Genomic DNA, 23,624 nt, shown 5'->3' on the forward strand with positions numbered 1-23,624 from the left:
AAGAATCCCGGTAGTTTAGTCTTGCCATCTTTTCTGCATTCCGAGTTATTTCAGGGTGTAACTCGAATGTTTTTAGTTTATTATCTTTTAAAATTCTGATGTAAACTCTCCTATCTTCAAATTCAATGAAATGAAATCAATATTTCATCGTCTATGTATCTCTTTCTTTATTATTTCTGATTTTTGTTATTTTTCTTATATCTCTTTTCAGTTATAATAACATGATATGCTTGCAGACTTCATGCCCAGATCTTAATACGCTGTCTAACTGTGAAATAATGAACCAAGAACCATAATATGATGAAGATAAGGCCTTTAGGGAAATAAACCGAAAACTGGAACAATTTGAGAATAAGCCTAAGCCAAACTTAAATGAAACTGAGCCAGTTAATTTGGGTAGTTCGGAACAGGTCCAGGAAACCATGATAAGCATTCACGCTGATGAAAGATCTAGAGATGCATTGGTCCAACTTTTGTTCGAATTCAAAGACGTGTTTGCTTGGTCCTATGATGATATGCCAGGATTAAGTGTTGATTTAGTGGTGCACAAATTGCCAACTTACCCCGGTTATCCTCCTGTCCAACAAAAATAGACAAGTTTAAAACTGACACTAGTGACAAGATCAAAGAGGAAGTCACCAAAAAGTTGAAAGCGGGTGTGATCCAAGTGGTCTGATACACCACATGGTTAGCTAATATGGTCCTAGTGCCAAAGAAAGATGGGAAAACCCGAGTGTGTGTTGATTATCAGGATTTGAATAAAGCAAGCCGCAAGGACAACTTTCCATTACCAAACATCCACATCCTTGTTGACAACTGTGCCAAACATGAGATATAGTCTTTCAAGGATTGTTATGTTGGGTATCATCAGGTTCTAATGGATGAAGAAGATGCAGAAAGATGGATTTCACCACACCTTGGGGTACTTAGTGTTACAGGGTCATGCCATTTGGTTTGAAGAACGCCAGGGCAACTTACATGAGAGCTATGACCGCCATCTTTCATGACATAATGCACTAGGAAATCGAGGTATACGTGGATAATATGATCATTAAATCCAGAATGCAGAAAGACCATGTGTGAGATCTGAGAAAGTTCTTTGAGCATCTGCGTAAGTATGACTTGAAGTTAAATCCAGCTAAATGTGCATTCGGAGTTCCCTCTGGGAAACTTTTGGGGTTTATAGTCAGTCGGAGGGGCATCGAGATAGATCAAGCAAAGATAAAGTTTATTTGGGATTTGCCCCCTCCGAGAACCAGGAAAGAAGTTATGAGTCTGCTAGAAAGGTTGAATAACATTAGCATATTCATTTCTCAGTTGACTTCCACATGTGAGCCCATATTTAAGCTATTGAAGAAAGATTCAATGATAAGATGGATAGATGAGTGTCAAGAAGCTTTCGACAAAATCAAAGAATATATGTCGAATCCGCCAGTGTTGGTCCCACCTGAGCCTGAAAGGCCTTTGTTCTTATACTTGACAGTGTTGGAGAGTTCTTTTGGATGTGTTCTCGGGAAACATGATGTGACTGGGAAGAAAGAACAAGCCATATACTATTTGAGCAAGAAGTTCACTAGTTATGAAGCCAAGTACACTTTGTTGGAAAGAACTTGTTGCGCCCTAACTTGGGTCGCTCAGAAGCTTAGGCATTACTTGTTGGCTTATACCACCTATCTCATTACTAGGTTGGATCCTTTGAAATACATATTCCAAAAGCCAATGCCCACCGCAAGGTTAGCGAAATGGAAAATCCTTCTTACCAAGTTTGACATAGTCTATGTCATTCGTACAGCAATGAAAGCTCAGGCCTTGGCGGATCGCCTAGCTGAGAATCCTGTTGACGATGAATATCAACCCTTGAGTACTTACTTTCCGAACGATGAGGTAAATTAATTTGAGGTAAGTCCAGAAGACACCAATGCTTGGAAAATGTTCGTCAACTAAGCTGTGAATGCAAAAGGTGTCGGGATTGGGGTAATTTTGATTTCGCCCACTGGTCAACACTATTCGTCTATAGCCCAGCTTCAGTTTTTTGCACGAACAACACTGTCGAGTATGAAGCTTGCATTATGGGTATGAACATGGTAGTCGATCAGGATGTGGAAGAATTGTTAATCATGGGAGATTCTAACTTGATTATTCGACAAGCTCAAGGTGAATGGCAAACTCGGAATATCAAGCTTATTCCATACAGGAAACATGTGGAAGATCTTAGAAAATGATTCAAGTCTGTCAAGTTCAGGTATATTCCTCGATTCCACAATGAGTTAGTTGATGCACTGGCTAGTTTGGCCTCGATGCTGCCGTATCTAGGCAATGTCCACATTGATCCACTGGAAATCCAAATTCGAGAAAGACATGGTTATTGCAATACAATTGAGATGGAGCTAGATGTTCAGCCATGGTATCATATATCAAAAGATTCTTGAAAACAAAAGAATATCCCGAACAAGCCAGCGGAGATCAAAAGAGAACCATTAGAAGGCTCGCTAGTAGTTTCTTCTTAAGCGTAGAAGTCTTGTATAAAAGAACTCCAGGTCTGAACCTTTTAAGATGTGTGGATGCCCACGAGGCCGGAAGAATCATGAATGAAGTGAATGTAGGAGTATGCGGACCCCATATGAACGGATACGTCCTTGAGAAGAAAATCCTGCCAGCAGGTTATTACTGGATGACCATGGAAAAGGATTTCTTTAGTTTTGTCCAAAAGTGTCATCACTGTCAGGTACACGGTGACCTGATTCATGCACCTCCTTCAGAACTACATCCTATTTCAGTACAGTGGTCATTCGTTGCTTGGGGTATGGATGTCATTGGGCCAATCGAGCCGAAAGCTTCAAATGGGCACAGATTTATCTAAGTTGCCATTACCTATTTCACAAAGTGGGTTGAAGCAGTCACTCTCAAAGTCATCACCAAGAAAGCAGTGGTAGACTTCGTGCATTCCAACATTATCTGTCATTTTGGTATTTCTAAAACTATATTACGGACAATGCTGCAAATTTGAACAGTCATTTGATAAGGGAGGTATGCGAACAATTTAAGATCACGCATTGGAATGTTACCCCTTATTGGCCCAAAGCTAATGGTGTTGTTGAAGCAGCAAACAAAAATATCAAGAAGATCCTCAGGAAAATGATCCAAAGTTCTAGACAATGGCATGAAAGTTGCCTTTTGTATTGTTGGGACATCGCACAACCGTGCGCCCATTAGTTGGGGCAACACCCTATCTATTGGTTTATGGCACTGAATTTGTAATACCTGCAGAAGTTGAAAAGCCATCTCTTCGAATCATCGTTGAAGCTGAGATTGAGGACAATGAATGGGTCAAGACCCGTCTAGAACAGTTAACCATGATTGGCGAAAAGCGGATGGCCGCAGTTTGCCACGGGTAGTTGTATCAACAAAGAATGGCTCGTGCCTACAACAAGAAAGTGTGGCCTAGGAACTTTGAAGTGGGGCAACTCATTTTGAGACGTATTCTCCCGCATCATAAGGAAGCAAGAGGAAAATTCGCTCCAAACTGGAAGGGTCCATACATTATAAGCAAATTGTTGCCAAAAGGGGCACTGTACTTGGGAGACATCGAACGAAATGACCCGGAAACAACTATCAATCCGGACGCGGTCAAAAGGTATTACGTTTAACCCTTCTACGGTGCTAATATTCTTTAATTGGGATGACGAAGGCTTTCATTCTCGCTACCCAAACACTGTCAACCCTTTGCAAACCCTTTAAGCCAGTTACCTTTCTTTGATTACCCTCTTTGGAGCCCGAAAATGTTGTAAAAAAAATAACAAAAACAAAAAAAAATCAAAAACAAAGATTCTTGAACTACGTTCGACTTGATTCCGAAAGGATACGTAGGCAGCTTCTTTTAGAGGTTCAGTCACACCAAAACAAAAAGCCACATTTCCCCGAAAGTTGAAACTGGGGCAGAAGTTATAATGGTTCGGTGATGGTTTGCTTGAAAAGTTCCAAAATTGTAATTCAATCCAAACTCTTTTTATCCCAAATCCTATTCAAGCCCTTCCGATAAATCGGTAAAGATGTTAAAAAATGGAAGAATACAATGACTTAGATTTGATGCAACCAAATGAGAGAGATAAAATAAGAGAGCCTCATCGGTGAAAACCCTCACACCATAAGGCGATGGTAAGCAGAGAAATTGAAATGAGAGAGTCTTGTTAGTGAAAACACGCAAAGAGTACTACATGGCGATGGTGAGAAGAGAAATGAGAGAGGTCAGATGGCGAAAACCTGCAAAGGGCGCCACTCATCAAAAAAAGGATCCTCACAGTTAGTGGCACTAGTAGAGTCCTGGCAAGGTTTCTCGGTTTTGAGGTATGGGTTATGATGGGTTTACAAGAATTGGATGGTTTGCGCAAATCGGGTATCCAGTCCAAGAAGCATGTCATGTCTATTGAAGTCTGCATGCACTCCAGATAAGTCCTTCTTTCCTTTCCCCCAAAAGGGACACTTTTAGTTTAAATTCATTATCCTGTCCATTGTTTACTTTTCTTTAAATCCCTTTCGGTCTAACTCTCCTCCGAAACTAATATAAAGAAAAGATGGCAAGATTGGTTTTACAAGGTTTTTGTTTGACAAAAAGCTAAAATTCAAAAAAAGCACCCAGCCTCGACAGGTGCATCAAGTCGACCTCGACTGGCCATGATGGTCGATGCTCCAGAGTTAAAAACTTTTGAGAAGAAAGGAAATCAATGTCAAGTGCCCATAAAGGCAAAATAAGATGGAAAAGGGCAGAGCCCCACATGGGTTAATCATCATGTGGAATTTGGGAAAGTTAAGATCCCCGGGTTTAGAAATGAAACCAATTTCCAGAGAGATAGCGAGCAATGGAGATTTTTATTGAAAGAGTCAGGCCAAGATCAAGTGATTAAAACAATCAAGGCCACAAAACCAACCACCGTTTCAAACTGACAAAATGTTCTTTGATTTGAAAATAGGTAAACAGGTACAATCCAAAACAACTCTACAAGGAGCAAGTGCGATAAAAGCAAAGTACACAGAGACCAAAATGGGTCTGCAGCAAAATTTAACCCAAAAAGGGGAAGTCCCCTTCAAATTCTTTATTCATTCTCCTAAATAAAATGAAAAGTGAAATGAAAAGAAAGAATAAGAAAAATTCAAAATCATGGTAGCACAGGGTCTCCAATCTCTAGCTACGTCTTTTCCAATATAGGGTCTCATTCCCTAGTCGATGCCAGCATAACCTGGTAATCTTTCCAATGTAGGTTCCCATTCCCTAGTTGATTCCGGCATAACCCGATGACTTTTTCGGCATAGTCCAATGACTTTTTCGGTATAACCCGATGACTTTTTCGGTATAACCCGATGACTTTTCCGGCATAACCCGATGACTTTTCTGGCATAACCTGATGACTTTTTCGGCATAACCCGATGACCTTTTCGGCATAATCCGATGACTTTTCTAGCATAACCCGATGACTTTTCCAATATAGGGTCCCACTCCCTAGTTGATGCCAGTATAACCTGGTAATCTTTTCCAACATAGGGTCCCACTCCTTAGTTGATACCAGTATAACCTGGTAATCTTTCCAACTTATGGCCTCCAATCCCCAGTTGATTTCATTTTAGATATAGGGTCTCCACTCCATAATCTCTTTTCTCAAGGGTACACAATCCTGATTTTTATTTCTTTCAATAAAGAAGTAGGTTTGATTTTTGCAATAACTCACGAAATTTTCCTAGTGAAAACTAGGGCAGAAAAATTTCGTTCGTTTGTTTGTTTTGGTGCCTGAACAGGTTTTTACCGTAAGGCACGAGGTTTTATATGACCAAAAGAAGAAGTCTCAATTCAAATAAAAGAAAAGAAGTGAACTCTAAGTGTAGAAGCGGAGAAAAGATGTGGACTGCTCAATATATAATTGAAGTTACAAGCTTTGCATGTCCTTCCTTGATTGAAAATCTGAAGAAAAATGAACCAGCATTCCCAGCTAATGAGCATCAAGATTCAGATCAGAGTCTGCAGGAAGAACCAACCAAGACTCAAGATCAAACTTCAGAAGGTTTATAGATAGGAATCTTGTAACTCGTAGTTGATAGGCTTAGTTAGCTAGTTTTTCATTTTTCATTTTGGTGTAATAAGGATCTCAGCAAGCAGCAACAGCAGTAAAATCATAGTTTCTCGGTAGTCCCAGCTACCAAAACTTCCAGAACTATAATTACCTGGTTCCTTTATAGACAAGGATATGTAGGCAACCTCTGAAGCAAGGTTCGGTCAGACTTTTTCCAAAAAAATGCTTCCCAGGGAGTATCCAGACTGGCAAAAATCGCTCCTAATTGCTCATTTTATTTTTGCCCGAAAACTCTTCGTGTTTTCGAGCAAAGAGGGGCAGCTATGAGCATGTGATATTTGCCCTATCAAAATTACTCGTACAAAATTAAAGAAATAGATTTTTTCCAAATTGTTTTTCAATTTTACAGGATTTTATTAATTGTTTGCATTTTGCGCACGTTTTAATTTTGTTAAAATACCCTAAAAATGTCAAAAATTGCATGCATTGCATATTAGGTTTTGTAGTCATATTTTAGGATTATTTGGTTAATTAATTGTTTTATTAAAATAAAAATCACAAAAAAAATATTGTCCTTTTCACAATTTTAGCTTTTAATATTAGATTAGTAATTATCTCTTCATCAATTTAGGATTAGTTAATTTTGTATAAAATTATAAATAGATAATTAGTTTGATTTTACAGATAAGATTAATTTAGGACTTTAATTAATTAGGTATTTAGAATTAAAGAAAAGAAAAAGGAAAATGGGAAAGGAACAATTGGGTTTTCTGATATTGGGCCACCCCAAAGAGCAAAATGCAATGGCCCAAATGTAATATTTTACCCAAATCTGCCCCATCCCAACTCCCATAAATACCAGGTCCAATTTCCCTCTTACCAAATGACATCGTTTCCCCGTCTTTTAATCATAGCCATTGGATTCTTCTGATCCAAGGGCTCAATAACTGATTGCCATTTGCCCTTAAAACTGTCCTAACCAGCCCCTCAAATCCTAGAGACGGACCTCATTCCCCCCTCTCCCATCTCTATCATCTCACAAATCCCCATCGTCCGCCGCCCATCGGAAATCGCCTCACGGTGGCGGTGACACTTCAAACCACCCCAAACTTATATCAGATAATCCCCAGCCTCCCCTTTGCACTAATCCGTCAACGTCTTCACCAAAATCCCCACCTATCTTCGTTAATCTCGGATCTGAGATTCCAACCCAAACCTTAAACCACCTAGAGAAAAAACCACAAATTCATGCCAAATAACCCCTAGCCTTCCCTCACCACCATCCTACCATGGATTCCCCAAAAAAAAACCTTTAATCTCCTCAAATCCTAAATCTCAGAGAAACCAGAAACCCTAGTTTGCCAAATTTGGTCGATTCTTCTTCTGTTTCCTTCGAGTTTTAAGACTCGATTTGGGTTTAAAACTTACGCTAATTGATCGTTATCAACAAGAATGATTGATTAACGTATTTTTGGTCCAATCTCGAAGCTGTTCGACTAGCCAGAAGTCGTTTTGAGCCCGTTAGGTATATTTCATCTTTCTTCTTTCCTTTTTTCTGTTGTTTTCTCCTGTTCTTTCTCTTTTCTTTTCCTTTACTGAATGTGCATATGATTGACCATGTTGTTTAGATGAATTAGTGTGTTATTCACTGTTAGGTTAATTTTTTAAAAAAAAATTATTGGAGCATGTTGAACTTTATGATTAAGTTTAATTATGTGAAAGTTAGTTTTGATTGCATATTTTGTTTAATCTCATCACGTTTAGATTAATTAAGGTTAGCTCTTAGGTTTTTATTGCATGATTATTCTGTTTTTCCATTTTTGTGGTTGTTTCTCTTTTGTATTGTTTGTTTTAGATTCAGTGTTTAGTTTAAGTTGATTAGAATAGTTTTATTCAAATTCCAAAAGTTAATTAATGGGCTATCTGGTCTATTTCTGATAAGCTGTTTAGAAAGATTAGTTGATTAATTTGTTTAATTTTGCAAACTGATTAGGTTAATTTTTAGGGTTTCCTTGCATCATCATTCTGTTTTGTTTGGTTACTGTTTTAGATACAAGTTTGAATTCAGTGTTCTTGTTTAGGGTTAATTAGGAGAACTTGTTAATTTGCTAGTTAGGATTAATTTGTTTGAATTAAACCTTGGATGCCCTTAAGTTTAAGACTAATTTTAGAATTAAAAGGACAATTGAAACAATGTTGGGAAGTTCAATGCTGGAATCTTCTAGTCTATGAGGTTCCACAAGGGTTTTTGAAATCAGAATTTAGGTCAGAATTGGTTAGAATTGAAATAATCAGTAATTGAAGGGTTTAAATTGGGTTTTACATTAGGTAAAAAAATCATAAGGTTCTAGCATTGCACAGCTGTCCCCATTTCTAGCATGAAAAATGGTGAATTGGGCTGAAAAGGGACAGACAACTATCCAAATATGTTGTACTATCTGGCACTTAGGGAATTTAGGGTAGAATATGCTCTTTTGATGTTGTTTTGGCATACCCTATAAAAGAAAAAGTTATACCCTAATTCTATAGAGATTTTTCAATAGCAAATCCTCATCTAAAAGTTCTTAATACAAAGAGAAAAATTCCTAAAACTTTTTCAAAAAAAAGCATCAGTCTTCCTAGTTAGATTTTTAGGCTGATTTTCTCGAATACTTTGATTTCTGAGAATTTTAAGTTCTGGTCCTTTGGGTTTCTGGGTTGATTCCTTACTCCTGCTGTTTGAGTTTCGGTTGCTACTCCATATTTAAGTTTCAGCCAGCATTTCACTTGTTTTTGCTGCTGGTTTTTGCTATTTTTTTCAAGGTACCGATTTCAGCCTTCTTCATGTACTGTTTGTTTTAATGATATAAGATCACAAGATGCAACTATATGTGCTAAATGAGTGTCCTTTCATGTAGTTGTTTGATTACATTCTTATAGATCTAGTTAATCTATTGCTATGTTTGGTTCAAGGGTTTGAAATAACCTAGCATGAGTAGTTTTGGTTGATAAATTGATACTTGTAGCTTCTTCTCTTAAAAGTGATTTTGTTTGAAGATGCCTCTTTAAGTTAAATGCTCGTCATGTTAAATACTGAATCTGAGTGTTAGCTATTTAATTTGTTATGTTTCTGCTTCTATTGATTGATGAATGATTTGGTGTTTTTATTTGAGGACATGTTGCCGATGGGGTTATAACTTGTGAATTTGGTCACTAGTTGGCCAAATCAGCATGTTTTAAGGCCAAAAGCTGGAATTTGGTTGTTACTATTATGCAGAAATTGGTGGCTCCATGTGGTGAATTAAGCCTTGGTTGGATCAGTGATATCCAAAAAGGGCAAAAATTCACCAGGCTGTTAATTTTTCAGATATTGTAATAGAACTAGTTAATGTATTCTTTCAAAAAAGTAGAATTCTGATGTACTAGATTAGTTATTAATATAGTAGTTTATGTATTAATGGATTACAATGTAAATTCCTGATTTTCGAAAACCTTTACATTATTTATTTTAGTTAAATAGGTTTTCTTTTGAATTCAGGTGTTGTGATTAGTATCATCATTGTTAGAATCAGTAGTATTTCTCTTTATTATTGTAATTTATAATGTTGAAGTAGTTCAGGCCATGGGCTGAATGTCAAATTGGGCTTTTGCCTCTATGATTTAGTTGGGCCAGATTCGTGGATAGGCCCAATTGGGGAAATGACCTAAAGTGAGTCTGAACCCAGGCCATTGGGCTTGAGCATTAAGCCCAACAGCCTGATCCCAGCTATGGGTTTGCCTTTTCGAATTGCAATTCATTTTTATGTATTAGAAATCATATATAATCAATGTTAAAACTCAAATTGTATTTTGATTTTTTTTAAAAGGAACTAAATTCTAGACTTTGGACAAATGTGTATTTCGGACGATTTTTATTGATATTAAACACAACTTGTAATAGGCCCAGTCATTTGAAAGTGGTGAGTGGGCCAGCTTTCGCTATTCAGCCCAATTGGGATGTTTCCTCTGATATCTTGGGCGTGTAACCATTAAAGCCACACCTTTTCTTAAAATTAGTTGGTAATTCTATCATTAGACACTTTTAGATGCTTACAACCATCAAGATTAGTTTAGAAAAATCTGAATATTCGTAGCATGTTTTAGGCACGATTAATAAACGATCACGATTATGGGTACGCTTCCCGTGATATAGTCACGATGCTTAATTTTTCAAATTCGGGTGTGCATTTCATGTGACCCGATCATAACAAGTTTGAACAATAATAAAATAAACATGTCGCGAATCGCGGGTGCATTTCATGTAGCGTGGTTTGTGGTGTGTTCCAAAACGGCAAGTGTACGACAATTATAACTTGTTCAAGAAATAATTCCATAAATCTTAAAAAGCAGTTAAAATAATTAAAAGCGGTTATAAATTTAAAAATACAATAGGTTTAAAACATGGAATAAATCAAATAATTAGGCCAATTATTAATAGTTAAGTGACCGTGCTCGAACCACGGAACCCGGGAATGCCTAACACCTTCTACCGGGTTAAGAGAATTCCTAACCTAGTTTTTTGGTTTCACAGACTTTTAAATAAAGTCAAATTTTCCTCGATTTGGGATTTTAAAATAAACCGGTGGCTTGGGACACCATAATAAATATTCCAAGTGGCGACTCTAAATAAATAAAATAATCTCTTTTCGATTTATGTACTTAAATTGAAAAAACTCCCCTATATACCCCTTTCGGGTAAAAAAGGAGGTGTGACAAAGAATATCCGGCATCTTCAATCAGCAAAGTCGAAGGCTCAAATCTCTCCTTAAAATAGGGACGTTACAAAGAAAGTCATGAACGAATCCATCCCATCTCAAGTGCAGGATTCGAGAGGCATTCCTTGGGTCAAATCTCTTAGAGGATTTTGTGTCTCAATCAAGACAAATTGCAACGGCTCTCAAACTCTCCTATTAGAAGTCTGCTCTGTTCATAAAGAAGACTTACACAACTACGCAAACTGTTTTCTAAGCATTTCTAGTTCTTAGTACAAATACTGTATTCTTGAGTTTACAAGTATCACAAAAGATAAAAAAAAAGTTAGAACACACAAAGAGAGTTGTGGCAACATTACAAAAGGATCATTGTTGTTGAATGTCGTTGATGGTAAACAAACTAAAACCATCACATTTGTAATCATTTATCAAAGATCTAAGAGAACCCTTGTGATCCAAGGGAACTGGACGTAGGTATTACACCGGTACTGAACCAGTATAAAAATTGATAAACCTCTTTTACTTTTCTGTCAATTTATCTTATTCTCATTGAAGTTTTTCATTGTTCAACACTAGTCGACTAAACTCGCACTTAGTCGACCAAGATTTTAAATTGACTAAAATTCCCCCACCCCCTCCCCCGTACTTTCAAAACATGCACTTAAAATCGTTCCAAACAGGTGGCTTTTATCAAATCGACACTAATTGACACTATTTAACTAATTAACTTATTAGGATATACTATAGACTAATAGGCACATGTTAGTTAGAAATTGGTTTGAGCATTAGATACTAATAGGAAGGATCACATCTTTCCAAGTAAATTCAGTATTTTTGTGTAATTTTCTTATATGTAAAGTATTTAAATTATTTAAAAGGGTATTTTGGTAATTTATCTTTTGATTTAAGGGTTTCCTACTTTTAATATACTAGTTTCTCCACACGTGCGTTACACGTGTATGTCAAATTATGTAATACTACATGATTTGTAAAATAAAAATAACAGTATTCAACTAAGCTTTAAAAAAATTATTATACATTAAAAAATAAAGTATAAATTTCTATGAATGATCAATATGGATCGTCGTGCGGTTACTTCTTTGCCGGGGTTGATATGTTGCATATAGAGGTACTAATATTAATAATAATTATTTTATGTCCCTTCGAACATTATCAATTTTATTGATTGATCATGTCATTTTATCTATACATGCCAAGATATGTTTTTACCCCAGGATGGAAATATGTTGAATGGAAATATATTGCATTTTATACAAGGAAATTAAATATAGCAAAATCATGACAAACGTACACAAAAAATCAGGTAAACCGAACAAAGTTATTAGTTAGTGATTAATATTGTACTTTTGTCACAATTCGTATACTCATCACATAATAAATTAAGAGGAAACAAATGAAAATTAATTGTAATACTATATGTTACTACGTAATAAAGATGTACATAGTGATCCAAAGCCAACATATACATATAATTATACATGTGTTTAGGTGCATGTGCATCTACATATATTCACATACATTATATTAGGCAGTTGCACAAGGTAACTTGTCATGCAGGGTCCGGGGAAGGATCGCACCCCAAGTAATGTAATATAAACAGTCTATATACTCTAATGCATCCATTAGTGGCTGTTTCTAAGGTCGAACTCATGTCATATAAATCACCCGTAAATAACTTTACCGTTTCTCCAAGGTTCTTTTTATTCACATGTATTATACTATTATTTGATAAAAATATTTGTATTTACTTTTATACTAAAAAAATTACAGCAACTCAATCAGTAATAACATATGTACACTTTGAAGAAACACAACTGAAAAAGCAAAAAATAAACTGATTAATTAAAGATATATGAGAAGAGTACGGATAACCTACTCGAATATTTATGATACTCCTTATCTTTTAAAAAGATTGGGGCTATTACTATTTGGGAAGTCTGGTTGTTTTTTTACCATATTTTAATATTTTATATATATATATATATATATATATATATATATATATATATATATATATATATATATATATATATATATAAATTATGATTTATTATGACTTATAATACTCTTTATGTAGTTTGCAAAAATATAAATTTTATTTTTAAAAACTTAAAGAATTTATGTCCAAATTTACGGTCAAAGTTAAGTACTTTGACTCTTATACTACTCCGAATTATGCCAATCTTTTTTAAGAGTAATAAATTTCACAAAACTCACAATGAGTGGAGTTTTAGAAAGTAAAAACCTGATTTAGTTGTTATTTTGTCACCATTTTGATTTTGATGTCATCTTTTTGACTATGCAATGTCAAGACCGCTAGAATCTTATATTGGAAGTGACGAAGGAATTTCCATAAGCATCAAACAGGAAAATGTAGTTGTACGTGCAACAAGGCCAGATGAAAAATTTCTTCGTACTTGAATTCATTTTATATAATTTTTCCCGTGTGCCTCTTCATATATCTTTACCTTTGTTTGCTGCATGGGCCCTGGCTTTAATTTGATAGTATTTGCTTTGACCATCTTCACAATTTCAAAGCCGTGCACTCCATCATCAAATCACAGGCTTTAAAGATCATTATTCTCTACATTTATATAAATTTGCTTCCGAAAGAAGTGCACTGTGCAGCCTTTTGCCATTTTAAAATGCCATTTCCGCTTGGTGTGGTGTTTACATGGCATTGGCAACAAAACCACCACTCTAGCTAGGCATTCATATTGTTGACAAAAAATACCACATGCATGCATAGTTCCATCCTTTTCTTTTTTCATTTAAAAATAATGAAAATGTGTTGTAATACCTCGAAAAGAAATTAGCAGTTTCTTACTCATTATCCAAGTCAACAGGATCCACTTCTTACTTTGAGTGGAGACCGTTGTTACTCTTTCAACTTCAAAGAGAGACACTAATTTTAACGAAACGGTGTCAACATGCCCAACTGTGAATTTTCCATTTTTCATTCATTTCTTTGTATAAATAAAGAAGTAGAGATGGAAGAACCACTATATGTCGTATAGAGAATTTCGGTATATCGTGCTCCGGCGACTTCAAAATCAAAATTACTATACTTTTTGAAGAAAAATATTTTCCAAACTTCTATCTAAGTCACATTGGAAAAGGAAGACTTGATTTCGGAAGTAATTATTTATTGCAAAGTAAAACAGTTTATAGGGAAGAAAAAATCAACTTAAGATGAAAATATGCAACCTTTCATCTTAAGACACAACTCTTCACTAAAATATTTTATTTATCCATATTTAGAACGTTAAGTTTGTTTGATTTGAAAGGGCATTAAAGTCTTTTAACTTTTTAGTTTTGAGTTTCCCACTTTTATAATAATAAGATAAGATAAGATAAGATAAGATAAATAATAAATAAATATAATTTTATCTCTATTATGTTTCCTATAATTTGCGTTTTAATATCTATGGCATAACAAAGGAATTCATGTAATCATCATTGTCATTATTGCTATTAATCCCGTATTTGTAGTCTATGCTCTCTTTCTATATATAGTCAGATAAATACTTTTTACTTGGAAGACTGATGGAGCTACTACCTCGCGAATATAGAGTTAGGCGAAAACAGAGGGAAGATTCTTACAAAACACAATATATTTGGTATGAAAGATTTCCCAGTTCGGAGAAAAATAAGAGCTTGATGAACCTTTGTCTGTAAGTTGTCTTTGTTTTTTTATTACACTTTGATTCAAAGGCTAATTGGATAACTCGTTATCAAATTATTATAATTTACGTTCTGTTAATGACAGATTAAGACTTTGGGTTAAGAGACACAACATGGGAGTAAAACTTTGGCTGATGAGAAGAGAATTTTCAGGGAGATGAGAAGAGAAATGGAAATAGGAAAAGAAGTTGTCTCCACCAAAGACACAAAATTAAATCAAAATCAGGTAACAACATTTTGTACGAAAATTAGTTAACATGTGGAAGGTTTTTAAGAATATGATTAATGTCGTAAATGCTCTTTTAAATTTAGATTTATTATTAATTTAATAATCTCGATCTTTTTAAACAGTAAAACTAATTGTTTTATGATATTAATTGTTTTATGATTCTTTTGGAAATTAACACCTGGACTTGAAGTGTTACAGGTCAAATTCGCTGAAATACAAATTATAAGGAGGCAAAAGTGGACTTTTGATCTTACTGTGGAGAACCTCAAGAGAGAAATCGAATCTATTAAAAATGACATAAATCTTTGGAAAAAAGTTTAGATGGCATAAATCAAAAGAAAGGGAAAATATATGCTAGCATTCTCGAGCTCGAAAGGCAAAAAACTACACATCATAATTAACGAAGTACTTTTATATAAGTTGTTCATTTTCCAGTTTATACGTCAAATTTTGTAATTTGAGCTATTTTTTCAAGTGGAAATTTGGTTGTTGTAATATTTTGATAGTGTTATTTTCAAAGTTCTTGATGTGCGCTAGAAACCGGAGGTGCATAATAAGGCTCCTGAGGCCTAAGAGAAGCTGGAATACCACTGGTTGTTGAAACAACTGAGTGAATAGGGCGACTCATATAATCCCTACCATGACGACCTGCAGTTGGAGCACAGGCACCAGAATAATGGCCCGACTCTAGAGACCTCTTGGCCTCCCTCTCCTCTCTCTCTCTAGCATGCATACCCTCAATCCTCCTAGCAATGCTCACCACCTGCTGATAAGAAATATCCATCTCCAACTCACGAGCCATGCTAGACTTGATGGTGGGAATAAGCCCCTCAATAAACCGGTGAACCCTCTCGTGAATAGTAGAAACTAAGGCTGGTGCATGTCTAGCCAAACTAGTGTAACGGACAACATACTCTAAGAAAGTCATAGCACCCTGGCGCAAATGCTCAAACTCTGTGCGCCATGCGTCCCTGAGGCCCTAAGGAACATACTCCCTCAGGAACAGATCTGAAAACTGAGTCCAAATCAGTGAAGCAGCCTCAACCGGACTGTCTAACTCATAGGTGTGCCACCACTCATAGGCGGCTCCTCGAAGCTGGAAAGTAGTGAAGGAAATCCCGCTCGACCCTAATATGCCCATGGTACGGAGAATGCGGTAACACTCATCTAGAAATCCTGGAATATCAACTCGGCATACAGAATATCAACTCTTAAAAAACTAATACTTTTCCCAAACCTGGAATCTCATGAAATCACAAACTAAGGATATTACATAGTGCTCTAACTCCAGAATGTCTAAAACAAAGTAAATACAGAAGGGCTGTAACTACAAGATAGAATAGAGAGAGACTCCTCGATCTGCGGACGCGACAGATATACCTCGAAGTCTCCGAAGGGTCGCCTCACCTCAAGGATGGTAAGTCTGAGTCGAAGTACATGGATCTGCACATGAAAAACATATAAAAAGGGCATGAGTACACTACAGCGGTACTCAGTAAGTGCCAAGCCTAACCTCGGTCGGGTAGTGACGAGGAAGGTCAGGGCCCTACTGAGGTTAAATAAAATATAAGGGATGACAAAATAAGATAAGCAATACAGTTGAAAGCTAACAGTAAGAATTTAACACAGGATAACAAGGAATACAATGACTGGAATAGAGTCAAACAAAACAATCACAAGGAAATACCACACTTCACAAGGATAATAACCGGGGATCTCTTAGTACCTCAATATATGCTAGGGATCTTTTGGTATCCTCAATATATGCTAGGGATCTCTTGGTATCCCGAGGATCTCTTGGTATCCTCAATATACGTGCCAAGAATCACTCGGTACCCCACACCTCAGCTCATTCATAAATACGTACAGGGGATCTCCCGAGATGCCTTCCCGTAGTCCCAAAGTAAAACACACAACAACAACATAAGGAACACTCAATTAAGCTCAATTTTGTACCAAGTAAAACAGGTAATTCTAACCTAACTTGATTCACATAATACAATTAAGACAGTTTAAGCAATAAAGCAATTAAGTCAATTAAACATGTTTTTCTAAGCTAACAGAAGGTTAGAATTTCAAGTAGAGTAAGAAGGAAGGAAAAACACAATTAAAGCTACTTTAGTGAAATAGTTTTTTCAACAATTAGCACAAGTATGCACTCGCCACCTCAAGTACAAGGCATTTCAATTACAACAATACCAAATCCTAAGGAAAATTTCCCCCACACAAGGTTAGGCAAGCCACTTACCTCGAACCAACTCAAATCAATCCGAAACCACGCTCTTGCCACGAGTGCTCAGCTCCAAATGGCCCAAATCTATTCAATTAAATTTCATAATATAAATAACACTTCAAGCAACTGATTGTACAAAGAAACTCTAAGCTAATATGCGATATTAGGTAAAATAACCAAAACGTCCCTCAGGCCCACGTCTCGGAATCGGGTAAAATGTACATTTCTAGAATCCTCACACTCTCACGAGTTCAGTCATACCAAAATCGAACCTCAAATGGTCCCTCAAATCATCACTCAAACGTCTCTAATTAGTCAAGCCCTAACCCCCAAATTACCACTGATTTTCCTTAAATTTTGATGTTTATAATGATAAAAATTACCCCAATAACGAGTTTAGGGACCAAAGACCTTACCCCAATGAATTCCTTTGAAAATCTCCCTTGAAAATGCTCCCCAAGGCTTCTTCCCATTTGAAAAGAGGTGAAAATAGCTCAAATTCGCAAAGGCAAGAATTTATATGTTTCTGCCCAGCTAATCTACACCTGCGGTCCCGCTTTTGCGGACCAATGGTCGCATCTGCAATAATCACTAACTCAACCTTCTCCGCACCTGTGATTCCCCATTCGTAGAGGCGGTACCGCTTATACGGTAAATCTCCCGCATATGCGGATCCTGCTATTCCTCCCCAATTCCTCTTCTGTGATTACAATGTCGCTTCTGCGGCTACGCACCTGCAGGACCCAATCGTAGGTGCGGTTATGACAGAAGATCAGATGCCAAAACAACTCCGAATTCTTCCGACAACCTTCTGAAACCATCCCGAGGCCCCCGGGACCTCAACCAAAAACATAAACAAGTCTAGTACCACTGTCCAAACTTATACCAATCCTTAAAACACCTAAAACAACATCGAAACGACGAATCAATTACGGATTCAAGCCTAAGGACTCCAAAACTCTAAAGATATGCTTTCGATAAAAAAGTCTATCAAACCTCGTCCGAATGACCTGAAATTTTGCATACACGTCATATTCAACACTACGGAGCTACGACAACTTCCGGAATTCCATTTTGACCCTCGAATAATAATCTCACTATCGAACCGGAAACTTCAAAATTCGACTTTTGGCATTTCAAGTGTAAATTAGCTATGGACCTCTAAGACACAATCTGATCATGCCCCTATGCCTGAAATCACCCAACGGAGCTAACAAAACCATCGGAATTACATTCTGAGGCCATCATAACATTGTTCTGACTACGGTCAAATTTCCAACACTTAAGCTCTCATTTAGGGACTAAGTGTCCCAAAACTCTCCGAAACTCACAACCAAACATCCCGACAAATCAAAATAGCAGAAATAAACATGGGGAAAGCAGTTAATAGGGGATCGGGGCATAAATTCTTAAGATTATCGGCCGGGTCGTCACATCCTCCTATACTTAAACATTCGTTCGTCCTCGAACGAGCATAGAGACGTGCCTGCAGTAGTGAAAAGATGAGGGTAATGGTTGTGCATATCCTGCTCGGTCTCCCATGTCGCCTCCTCAACTGGCTGACCCCGCCACTGAACCTTTCCTGATGCAATGTTCTTTGACCTCAGCTTTCTAACCTTCCTGTCCAATATTGCCACTGGCTCCTCAACATAAGATAGATCCTTGTGCAACTGGACTGAACTGAAATCCAACACGTACAACAGATCCCCGTGATACCTCCGGAGCATCGAAACATAAAATACTAGATGAACTCCTGTCAAGCTGGGAGGTAAGACAAGCTCATAAGCAACCTCCCCAACATGCATCAATATCTCAAAAGGGCCAATAAACCTCGGACTCAACTTCCCCTTCTTCTCAAATCTCATAACGCCTTTAATAGGAAAAACCCGAAGTATAACCCGCTCTCCAACCTTATAGGAAACATCACGAACCTTCCGGTCCGCATAACTCTTCTCTCTGGACTGGGCTGTACAGAGTCTATCCTGAATCACCTTGACCTTCTCCAAAGCATCCTGAACCAAGTCTGTGCCCAATAATCTAGCCTCACCCGGCTCAAACCAATCCACCGGGGATCTACACTGCCTACCATATAAGGCCTCATACGGTGCCATCTGAATGCTGGTCTGATAGCTGTTTGTGAGCACATGATTTTTGCCCTAAAATATGATTATTCCCAAAATCCCAAACAAAATAATTTTCCTTTATTTTTTAAAATTTTTTGCAATTTTGGCGTCATTTTCTGATAATTGTTGCATGCTATTTGCTCATGTTAATTCTATAAAGTACAAAAACATGCATTTTTTGCGCTTAGGTTTTAGTATCAATTAAGGGTTAATTGTTTTAAAAAAAACAAAACATGAAAATCACAAAAATTAGTCACTTTCACATTTTAATGATTTTTACCATGAACTTGTCATGAAATAGCTTTTGAAAAATTTTAGTAATTAATTAGTCTTTGTTTTGAAATAGCTAGGATTTCATGTTAGTTTTACATTTCCATAAAAATTAGAAAATTATAAAAATTGTAAAAGTGGGAAAAGAAAACAAAAAGGAAATAAGAATAGAAATTGGGTCTTAATAAAAGACCCAAATTTGGGCCAAATTAGAGGATTTGTTCAGGCCCAAACGTCTCAACCCGTTGTAAATCAGCCCCAGCCCAAGTCCCCAACCCGGTCCGTCCCCCCTTCTAATCGAAACGACGACGTTTCGTGGCCTCCAAATCAGGACCGCTGGATCTCATCAATCCAACGGTCCGGAACTAACGAGGTTCTTAATATAAAAGGGTCCAAAACTCTCCCCTCTACCCCCATTTGCCTCATCGTCCTTACCCTACCCCTCCTCAACAAACCCTAATCCGCGCTGCCATCAAACCCCTCGCCGGCGGTGAACACAATCTACGCCGTTCACTCCGAGATTAACACCACAGGTCCCCCTCACTCTCCTCTGTCCATTGCACCCACTGGTTCACCTCGAACAAGGCCGGAACTCGTCGAATCTTAGTTTGAAGTTTTCCGGCCAAGTGACAAGTTCATCCAAATCAGTCCAAAATCACACCACGCAACCCCTGGCCCTTCCTCAACACTAATCCATGGTTGTTTTCGTTCAAATTACTGTGAAACAGCCCGAATCTTAGATCTAAGAATTTCTGGCCAAACCCTAAAACCAAATCCTTTTGATTTCGAACCGTAGTATCCTTAACCATGTGTTCTCTTGTAAGAACATATGGTTAGGGATGTTACGCGTCAAAAATCTGAAAGGATTCAGACGTTTCTGACTGGCCGGAGTCCCTTGTGCCTCTGTGAGTTTTACTGCTTCCTTTTACTCGCATGTTTGAAGTGTTATTTACAGTTGTTGTTTCGTTAATTTTTTCTGTTAATTTTATGATTTATTCGTATTAGTTTAAGTTCTGCCAATGGTTGATTAGTTCTGAATTGATATTTGTTTGAATGATTATGAGTTTACGGATTAAGAATTAGCTTTAGTTCATTTAATGTTGTTCATGTTAGTTTAAGTTTAGTTTGATATCATTTAGTTTTGATTTAATTAATATAATTGAACAATTGGGTTTGGTCAGTTGATTAATTGTTTTTTGAGTGCTAGTTAATCATTCTCAGTTAGTTTTAGATTGGGTTAGGGTATTGGTTATAGCTGTTAAGGATGAGGTTAGGTTCAGTAACTTTGAGCGACTTTCAGGGGTAATCTGGGTATGAAAAAGGATAGTTCTGATAGGAATAGTAATATCAAGGTATATGGAAGGGCAGTATAGGTATTGTATGGGTAGAGGAATACCCTAGGGCCTTCTAGAATGGGGTACAAGTGTAGATTTTAATAATTGTAATGCATTTACTTGTTTAGCAAGTTAAGAATAGAGGGACCAAACTGAAAATAGGGAAGGGACTGAATAGAAAATGAGAATCTGATCTATTCTCTTTGGGGTTTGCCTATAAAAGGGCATGAAATGCCTTGGAAAAGGGGGCTTCTTCCTCTTCTGCCTTCAGCTCTAAGCTTAAAAACCTCCACTAAAGACCCTTCTTCCTGTTTTCAATTTCAGCTGGCACTTTAATCCCAAGTTTATTCAGAAAACAAAACAGCAAAAAAAAATATGAAGAAATCCTAAACAATTTTACAGTTTCATTACTAGTTTAGGATTTCAGTTGGGTTTGGGGTCCAGCAGGATTGCAGGGTTGTTTAGACTCAGCTGTGAGGGCTAGAAGTGTATTTGAAGTATGTGTTGAATTGCTCTGTGGGGTTGCCTGTATTTTTGGTCTTCAAAAGTAGTTCCTGGCCTGTTCTGGGGTATATATTGTTGAGTTTGCTGTTGTTGCTGTTCAAAGTAGCTGACTCCTTTCCTTCTTATATTTTCATTTGTCCAGGTACACAATTATACCCCTGATGAATGTGAGCTGAAATGGGCAGAAATGAATTATTTGAAGAATTAATGTACATGCAGAACTGAGTTCTGATTTAGCTAACTTTCAGATCTAATTACTCAGTGTTCAATTCATGGATATTATTTAAAGTTTTGCTTGCTCTAGAGCTAAATAAATCATATGAACTGTTATATTTTAGAGTCATGTGAGTACTATGAAGTGAACACCAGTGCTAGTTGACTACATGATAGATTGATAGCAATGTTGACATGAATTGATTCAGAAATAGCTCGTTTGCTTCATGTTATTGAGATTGTGTTTATAGCTTAGTTTACCTTGATGATGTCTAAGAAAATCACCAGAATGTCAGTAGATGAAGTAGCCTGTATATGAAGTGGAATTCAATTGACTAATTTCCTTCTTAGTTAAGTAGATGTGCATTACTTCCCCTTGGCTGATTATTGAATACTTGCAATAGTTTAGAGATAATTTCAAAGTGTTGTCTGGGCAAACAAATTAAGGCTTCGCTAGACTCAAAGATAAGCCATCTCAGGCTAGTATGCGAACAACCTTCATGAATCTGGGCTTCTCAAGGGATTCGAGCCCAGGTATTGAAGTCCGTCGCCTGGGCCTCCCTTTCGTTGCCTGATCCAAACTTTGGGCCACTTTTGAGGCCCGTCAATGGTCCAGTCCAGTGTAGAAATTGGGCGACTGAACTTTTTCAGTCTACACACAATTGAGTTCTTTTTTTAGGGACATTTGATCATTAAAAATTGTAAGTTAATCTCAATTGGTTTATTTTAAATGTTAGAAGTGAATTTCGCCCAACGTAAATCACGTACGCGACTGTCCTCAATGATGGTGTATAAAATGGATTAGGAGTTAGGATGGCCATTTAGCAAACTCCACGGTTCTCTCCAAAATAACCTTACGTTAGAATCTTTAAATGCAGTTTTAATTAAATTACTTTCTTAAACTCGGGTGCGCATTGATGCGACCCAAATCCAAATCTCGACAAAGTCAAAAATGTGTTGACAAACACGGGTGCATTGATTGTGACGTGGTTCGAAACACGTTTTCGCGACGTCGTAATCCTTATAAAATAAATGATGATAGAAAAGAGGTTCACAAATTGAGACGAGCCTCACCGCACAAAAAATAAATAAATGTGGGGCCCTCAATAAATAATTACCGAAATGATTAGAATTTGGAATGGCCATTTAACGAACTTCATGGTTTTTCCCCAAAATAATACTACGTTAGCATCTTTAGGCACGATTTAATTAAATTACTTTCTTAAATTCGGGTGCGCATTGATGCGACCCAAATCCAAATCTCGATGAAGTCGAAATGTGTCAACAACCACGGGCGCATTGATTGCAACGGGGTTCAAAACGCGTTTTCACGACATCGTAATTCTTATAAAATAAATAATGATAAAAAGCGGTTTACGAATAGAAGGCACATAAGCTAGCATGTATTAAAATCAGATAAAATCAAATACAACAGTTAAGCGACCGTGCTAGAACCACGGAACCCGAGAATGCCTAACATCTTCTCTCGGGTTAACATAATTCCCTACTCGGATTTCTGGTTCGCAGACTATAACAGAGTCATATTCTTCCTCGGTTCGGGATTCAACCGGTGACTTGGGACACCATTAATCTCCCAAGTGGCGACTCTGAATAATTAATAATTAAATCCCGTTCCGATTGTCCTTTAAATGGAAAAACTCTTTTACGCCCTTACCGGTGTAGGTGTAGAAAAGGAGGTGTGACAGCTCTGGGACTCTGCTGGGGAACGAACCCAGAATCTCTGGTTCAGGGTTCAGAATTCGAGCTTAGAAAATTGTTGTATTTAATTGTATCTGATTTTCCTACATGTTTTGTGCCGAATGTGCTAAATGTTACCGTTTTGATATTATCTGAACTGTATATAAACTGTGCCGACACCCTTCTCTCTTCACCTCCGGGGATGTGCTTACTGGTTGAGACTCCTTATTCTGTTAGTGTCATACCCTGAAATAAGAAAGAGGCCGGACAAGTTACGAAGCCGGATGGCCTTTTGGTTCCCGGTAAGTTGCCCCCTCCTCGACTCGAGTTGTCCGCTCAGGTACACAGTCTAGAACACTAACCCAGGTTTTGAACATAGAATAACATGACTTTATGCCGGATCCCTAGTAGGAACCCTTATTAGCATCACGTTGCATTTGACTTAGGGGACTCAACACAGGGGTTGGGTCCGTCTAGGACTAGCAACCTGAAATGAAAAGATCATCCTGATGCATTCTCTTGTGTT

The 23,624-nt window shown here is 37.2% G+C and overlaps 1 pseudogene; it reads left to right on the top strand.

Moving 5' to 3' along the window:
- The first annotated feature begins 1,719 nt into the window (after positions 1 to 1,719).
- LOC142162993 (uncharacterized) overlaps positions 1,720 to 23,624 on the top strand; it is a 59,119-nt pseudogene continuing 37,214 nt past the window's right edge.

Source organism: Nicotiana tabacum, chromosome 1, assembly GCF_000715075.1.
Source record: "Nicotiana tabacum cultivar K326 chromosome 1, ASM71507v2, whole genome shotgun sequence".
NCBI lineage: Eukaryota > Viridiplantae > Streptophyta > Magnoliopsida > Solanales > Solanaceae > Nicotiana > Nicotiana tabacum.